Source organism: Dendrobates tinctorius, unplaced genomic scaffold, assembly GCF_039654945.1.
Source record: "Dendrobates tinctorius isolate UK_male_01 unplaced genomic scaffold, ASM3965494v1 ptg000079l, whole genome shotgun sequence".
In the NCBI taxonomy this organism is placed as follows: Eukaryota; Metazoa; Chordata; class Amphibia; order Anura; family Dendrobatidae; genus Dendrobates; species Dendrobates tinctorius.
The window spans coordinates 11,840,931-11,848,485 of NW_027361747.1; positions in this window are offsets into that span (position 1 = coordinate 11,840,931).

A 7,555-nucleotide genomic window follows, 5' to 3' on the forward strand; every position below is an offset into this window, starting at 1 on the left:
CTTCTTGTAGGGGTAGAAGATGGGCCAGCCACCTCCTCCCCTACAGGATCTATAATGGGCTCTGCCTCTGAGGCCGTTCCTCGATCCATAAGGTTGGATTGAGTTCTGTTAGGAAATAGAACAGAGGCAAAAATACATCAATATTTTTGTCCCTGTAAAGTATTTGTGTAATGTTTTTGTGTCATGTGGTGTGAGGTATGTACTTACGGTCTCAGAGCCAGAATTGGGGCGAGGAAGTTCAGCCGGTCATAATATATATATTTCCGCTTTACATGGCCAGCATCACCACTCCTGGACCGCTGCTGTCGTTCCCGGCGGTACTGGTCCCGGATACTTCTCCACCGTTTCATCACATCTTCCACTGCAATTTGACAGGAAAGATTGTAAAAATCAAATATTTGAGAGGTCACATTTTCTAAAAGTAGTCTAGGCATGGGGCCTTCTGGGGTGTGCGTTGTACCCATGGTGGCACATGTAATTGGGCCGATACCCAGGGTCTCATTAGCTCCACTGCAACTAATTTTAGTGGCTAGGAGGATGGCCTAACCCCTAATTATGGCTGTGTGAAGCCACGTGTCACATCCTAATGTAACGGCCTCATGATGCTAATAAAACTGCATGGCCAGGAAGGGGGGGTGCTGACTGTTGATTCATTTGAGAGCGCACGCTGAGGTTAATGATATTTTTAATGGTTGCACTTACGAATTTTATGCTGCTCATCACGTGGTCTGTCACCAAAGTCTTGATACATCTGGCGACAGATGCGCCTCCATGATGCCTCCTTTCTTGTGGGGTTCGAATAGTTTGCGTCGCGTGGGTCCCATATTTCTGGACGCTCCTGCACCAGCACAATGAGGAGCTCTACATTAATGTATGTGGACGCCATGCTGCTGCTGGACTCCGTGGAGGCTGACTTCCTGGATGTCTGGAGCGTTTTTGGCCCTCACTTGCATGTCTAGGCTTCCTGATGATGGATTGGCCCATTTCCTGTTCACCAGCCAAAAGACCTGCGTATTGCTCGCAGGTCACACGTGTATTCCGTGTGTAATCCGTACTTTTTGCGCACCCATAGACTTGCATTGGCGTACTACGGGCGTAGTACGCTGACAATCGCAGCATGCTGCGAGTGGCACGGAGCGTAGGATACGGAGTAGAAATATACGCCTGGTGCGAATGACCCCATAGAAAATCATTTGTCCGTGTCTAATGCGTGCTTTTTGCGCCTCTCACTCTCCCGTATTCCTCGCCAGTGTGACTCCGGCCTAAAAATAAAAGCCCATGCCAGGTTTTTACTGAATAATGCCTTTGCCAAATAACCTGACCAGGTCCATGCTCACTTTTATCTCTGCCTTATGACTCACAGGCATCCTGCTTTGAACACAAGGCACTCCAGCGGGTCTAATAGGACCCTGTCCTCATCCTGGGGGACACATAGCGACCCTCGCATATGACACCGGTCACTGCCTCACACAGGGTACAAAATAACAACTGAATGCCTTTAAATATTGTGCATATAGATAAATGCACAGGATTACATATCACTGTAGTCACCAATTGTCGCATCTGTTAATAGATGCACAAATTCAGAAGATAAACAAATTAAGGCCACTCACACTGTGTCTGTGTCTCCAGTACGTGTGGTGACAGTTTTCACAGTACCGGAGACACATACGCAGATCCTTTCAAATGAATGGGTCTGTGCACTTGTCAGTGTGTTTCCACAGACCGTGTGTATTGGGCAAAACATGCTGACATGTCCGTTTTTTGCAGTCAGCACGGACAGCAAAATGTCCCGCACACATGCATACGGAGAACACACATTGATGTCCTCCGTGTGTCACACGTTGGCACCGGGGAAAAAGCATTGCAGTAAGTGCTCTTCCCTGGCGGCAGGTGCTGAAGACTGCTCTCATTCTCCCCTACTCTGCCAGCGAGCAGAGGAGAATGATGAGTGTTATATTAAAGTCCGAACGAGCAGCAGGTGGGGGCTTTTGGGACTCTTACCCCCATCATCCGACACCAGCTGCCACTAATAACAGTGACAGTAGGTGCGGATGATCGGGGTATTCCACAACCCCCACCTGCTGTCGTTCGGACTTTAATATAATGCTTATCATTCTCTTCTGCTCGCCGGCAGAGCAGGGGAAAATGAACAGAGCCGGCTTCAGCAACTGCTGCCGGGGAACAGTGCATACTGTAGCGCTTCTTCCCCGGCGGCTGTCTGTGTGGTACTGATGTGGCACTCAGTTGCCACACGTAGTACACCCACGGACACAGATATCTCCGATACCGTTTTTTCCGGTACCGGAAATAAACGGAAGTGTGAAAGAGGCCTAAGATTGATTTCCATACCCACTTGTCCTTAGATGTGCACCAAATAACACAACTCACTGCTCTTGCATTAGTTGAGGTACATAAGATATTAACTCTATGTTGTGTAGTGGCAAGTGTTACGGTTCTGCAGCACAGGACTAGGGTAGGAGAGGGAGAACTGACCCTGCACTGCGGCTAGGCTGATACCCTACGATGGGGTGGGCGACCGATTCCTTGTGAATAGACCCACCGACGATCCTAGGTTAATCTCATGAGAAAACCTATAGATAGGGGAAAGGGGGTCCCTGAAAGATCTAAGGACTGGGTACAAAAACGGGTATACTCCTAATAGAAAAACAAAGAGAAGGCTGCGGAAACAAACTGAAAACAGAAACTAAGACTAGCAGGACCAGAGGTCTCAGAACTGCACTAATTAAACACACAGGAGGCAAAGCAAGGCTCCAAGCCAGACTTCAAGCTGATTAACAAGGTTGTCCAGCAAGGAATGGGACACAGGTGCAGGTTAATAAAGGGTGATACAATCACGTGACCCAAGACAAACCCAGCACCAGGGGAGTAAGACCAGCAGCCAGAACACTACAAGAAAATGGCGGATAGTCACAAACTGAACAGATTCTAACAGCAAGTTGGTATGTATACAAAGAAATCACCCATGTGCAAGTTATATATGACGTAGGCCCCCCTATTTTTAATAACCAGCAAAGGCAAAACAGAGAGCTAAGGGCTGATATTAATATGCTGGGAAGGAGACATGGATATTGGCCCCCTCCCAGACGTATAACACCAGCCCTTAGCCTCCCCAAAAATAGTGCATACATTAGATGCGCCAGTTCTAGAACTTAGCCTCAGCTCTTCCTGCTTGCCCTGGTGTGTTTACAAACCAGTAAAGTCTACACAGACAGCTGTGAACTGTTATTAATAAGCTAGAAAAATCCATGAATAGTGATCCCTTCCCAGAATAATAAGACCAGCCCCTAACTGTCTGCTTTCCCTCAACTGGTTACTAAAAGTAAGGGGGACCCAACACCATTTTTTAAAAATTATTTGTTAGATGAATACATGTACAGTGTATTACATGCACAGTGCAATAAATAAATACCGTATCTCAATAACATATTTCTGTCTATCTATTCTTTTCTGATGGTTCACGCTGTGAATTTACTGTACTTGGCTGATGAAATGTTGGTTTCCTATGAGATGTGTACGTAAAAAATCGGATTCCATACGCATAGTCCGAGTGCTGTGCGATTTTTGCACTGGCGAGTTTCGTCTGATATATGCGGCCACTCGCAGCATGCTGTGATTTTTTTCTAAGTCCGATCCGACCTGAGGAAAAACAAATCAAAGATGAGCACAGAATCATTCAATAACATTAGTCAGAGTACAATGCGATTTTTTTATTGGATTGCACTCGTCCGATTTAAATGCAGATGAGTATGAGCCCTTATGTGCAGATTTTTCTCATAGACTTGAATGAAGACTCAGCCATTAAAGTCTATAGAAATTTGTGAGACTCCTGTGAAGCTAGGAAAACAGATTTTGTCCTAAAAAGTCATAGGATAAAAAAAGTTCAGACTACCTGCTTCAGTAAAAAAAAAAAAAAAAAAGGGTTGAGAAAAAACTAAAGTATCTTGAATGACATCTGAGAAATGGGTCTGTTTCTCGCGGATGTGTCAGTCTGGCTTTAAGCTCACATGAACGCATTAGAAACCGTTCAGAGCTTCATCCATAAAAGTTGGACGATTTTTTTCTCACTCATCATACATATGCAATCCGCTTTTTTTCACAGCAGCTATTAATGATTTACAGGGCCATTTACATTTTCCCATGTTACAGAACTGCAATTTATCTGTAAAACGCATGCTATATGGTGGCTCTATATGCCATCTGATTTTTTTTCATTCACCTTTGGACTTAAATGGGTGAGTCTCATCCAATTTACGGAAAATATTAGTGCACACAGATTCAGTCACCATGTCAATTTCTCTTGGTGTAAAATATATGCGCTTTATTTGCAGATTTTCCCTATAGACTTAAGCCCCCATCACACACAGCGATCTCGCTAGCGAGATCGCTGCTGAGTCACATGTTTTGTGACGCAACAGCGATCTCACCCACGAGATCGCTGTGTGTGACACCAGTGACCGGCCCCCCTGCCGGGTATCGCTCATCGCCCTGGAATGGCCAGCACACATCGCTGCGTGTGACAGGCGGGACACTAGCGATCAGCGAGCTGGCGCTGGTAACTAAGGTATACATCGGGTTTCTAAGTGCCGCGCGCCGCTTAGAAACCCGATGTGTACCTTGGATACCAGCTCCCTGCAACAGCGCGCTGGTAACTAAGGTACACAGTGGGTAACTAAGCGACGTGCGTCGCTTGTTACCCGCGTGTCACTGGTGCTGATCACTGGTGAAGCTGCCTGTTTGGCAGCTCACCAGCGATCATGTAGTGACTCACCAGCGATCCTGACAAGGTCATATCGTTGTCGGAATCGCTGGTGCATCGCTATGTGTGACGGGGCCCTTAGATGTCAAGAATCATCAGATAAAAATGTTTGACGTTTTTATGCCGTTACTGCAGTGAAAACCCAGTAAAAATGCACGTAATCTGTACATGACTTCACCAATAAAATTTTATCAAAACAGGGTTAATGAGCAAAAAGAAGTTTTGAAAACAAAGACGTTTTATATAAAGTATGACATAACAATAGGTGACAAAATCTGCATGGGGAAAAAGTGATAAAAATGCATGTTAAAAAAAGACATAAAAAGGTAACTTAAATTAGCTTATTGGTGTAGAAAAGCTGCAGTAAATCTGCGGTATCAAAAATGCACCATGTATTGTGTGTTGGAGCCTACCCTTAGGGCTCAGTGAGACGACCGCAGTACATCTCCGTGTGCTGTCCATATGCAAATCAGATAGCACACCGATTGCTCACATGAATGTTTTTACACATGGACTGATGGTTTGAGTTAAAAAACCTGCAGCATGCACTACTTTCATCCATATTCTGGATAAGATTTGCCCATTATTAGTCAATGGGTGCACAAAAAATGGATCTAATGATACTACTTACCATCCATAGGTCACTTTTTTTATGGATCTTGTATTTGACAGATGTACAAAGTGGACATTAAGGCCGATGAAAAATGCTTTTTTCCTGATGAAAAATGGACAATTACACATAACGATGTCCCAGCGATCCCACCAACAATCTGACATGGAAGGGATCGCTGGGACATCGTTAGACAGCCCCTCCAGCGATCAGGACCAGCGAGCAAGCTGGTTTCTAATGTAAACATCGGGTATCCAGGAGCCGCGGCTCTTGGATACCCGCTGTTTACCTTGGAAATCGGTATACACGCAGGTTTCCAAAGTAAACATCGGGTATCTAAGAGCCGCGCGGCTCCTGGATAACCGCTGTTTACCTTGAAAACCAGAGTGTACGCCGATTTCCAAGGTAAACAGCGGGTATCCAAGAGCCGCGCGGCTCCTGGATACCCGATGTTTACATTAGAAACCAGCGTCGCTAATCGCTGGTCTCTCGCTGCCATGCGATGCGTGCTGGCCAGTGGGAGACCAGCGATCAAAAAATGGCCCAGGACGATCGAGCACGATCAGCGATACCCGGCAGGGGGGCCGGTCGCTGATCCCCGTCATGCTGGAGAGATCGCTGTGGCATCACAAAATCAGCGATCTCACTAGCGAGATCACTAACAGGTCAAGGAAATTCTTATCCTCTCTTGCTGACAACTTTATCTTCCAAAAGGTAAGGGAGAAAACAAGGGGAACTGCTACCTTGGATCTAATCCTTATAAACAGGGAGGAAATGGTTGAGGAGGTAAAAGTGGCTGGGACCCTAGGAGGTAGCGACCATGCTATTTTAGAATTTTGGATAACTAGAGGTGGAAGACCTGTGAAGACTCAGACGTCAAGGTTAGATTTCAGAAAGGCAGATTTTAAGGGATTCAGAAAGAGAATTGGAGGGATCCAATGGCTGGATATCCTTAAAGACAAAAATGTCCAGGAAGGATGGGAAATCTTGAAAAATGAAATTCTCAAAGCACAGTTGTTAACAATTCCGAAAAGAGGGAAGAATAGGAAGCATTTAAGGAAACCAGGATGGATGAACACAGAACTTAAGCACATGCTAAAAAGGAAGAAAAAAATGTTTATAAAATGGAAAGAGGGAGGCATATCTAAAGAAGAATATAATGCTGTCTGCAGAACCTGCAGGGCACAAATCAGATTAGCTAAAGCTGAAAATGAACTGAGGCTTGCAAGAGATGTCAAAAGCAATAATAAAGGATTTTGGGGATATGTCAAAAGTAAAAGAAAAGTCAAAGATGCTATAGGATTTTTACAGGATGAAAATGATGAAATGGTAAGACAGGATGTTGAGAAGGCTGAACTTTTAAATTCCTATTTTGCATCTGTTTTCTCTCAGAAGGGAAATGCAACATCAACTGTTATTCACTGTCCTATTAAGGGAATAGAAGAATCCAGGATATCTATAAACAGAAAGATAGTGAGGAAACACTTAGCTAACCTAAATGAATTCAAGTCTCCAGGTCCAGATGAATTACACCCCAGAGTACTGAAGGAGATAGCAGAAGAAATTTTTGAACCCCTCTCCATAATCTTTGAAAATTCTTGGAGAACAGGAGAAGTGCCAGAAGACTGGAGAAGAGCAAATGTTGTTCCTATCTTCAAAAAGGGGAAGAAGGTGGACCCAGGCAACTATAGGCCGGTGAGTCTGACTTCTATACCAGTAAAGATCTTTGAACAAATTATTAAACAACATGTATGTCAATACCTGGATAAGAATGAAGTGATTAAACAGAGTCAGCATGGGTTTCTAACTAATAAGTCATGTCAGACTAACTTAATTTCCTTCTATGACGGTATCACTGATTGGGTGGATCAAGGAAATGCTGTAGATATAGTATATCTTGACTTCAGCAAAGCATTTGACAAAGTCTCTCATACAATCCTTATTGAAAAAATGACTAAGTATGGAATGGACAAGGCAACTGTTAGGTGGATTCATAACTGGCTTAGTGATCGGACCCAAAGAGTGGTCGTAAATGGCTGCACATCCAGTTGGAAGAATGTCTCAAGTGGGGTACCACAGGGCTCTGTCCTGGGCCCTGTATTGTTCAACATCTTTATCAACGATTTAGATGAAGGAATTGAGGGTAAACTGATTAAATTTGCTCA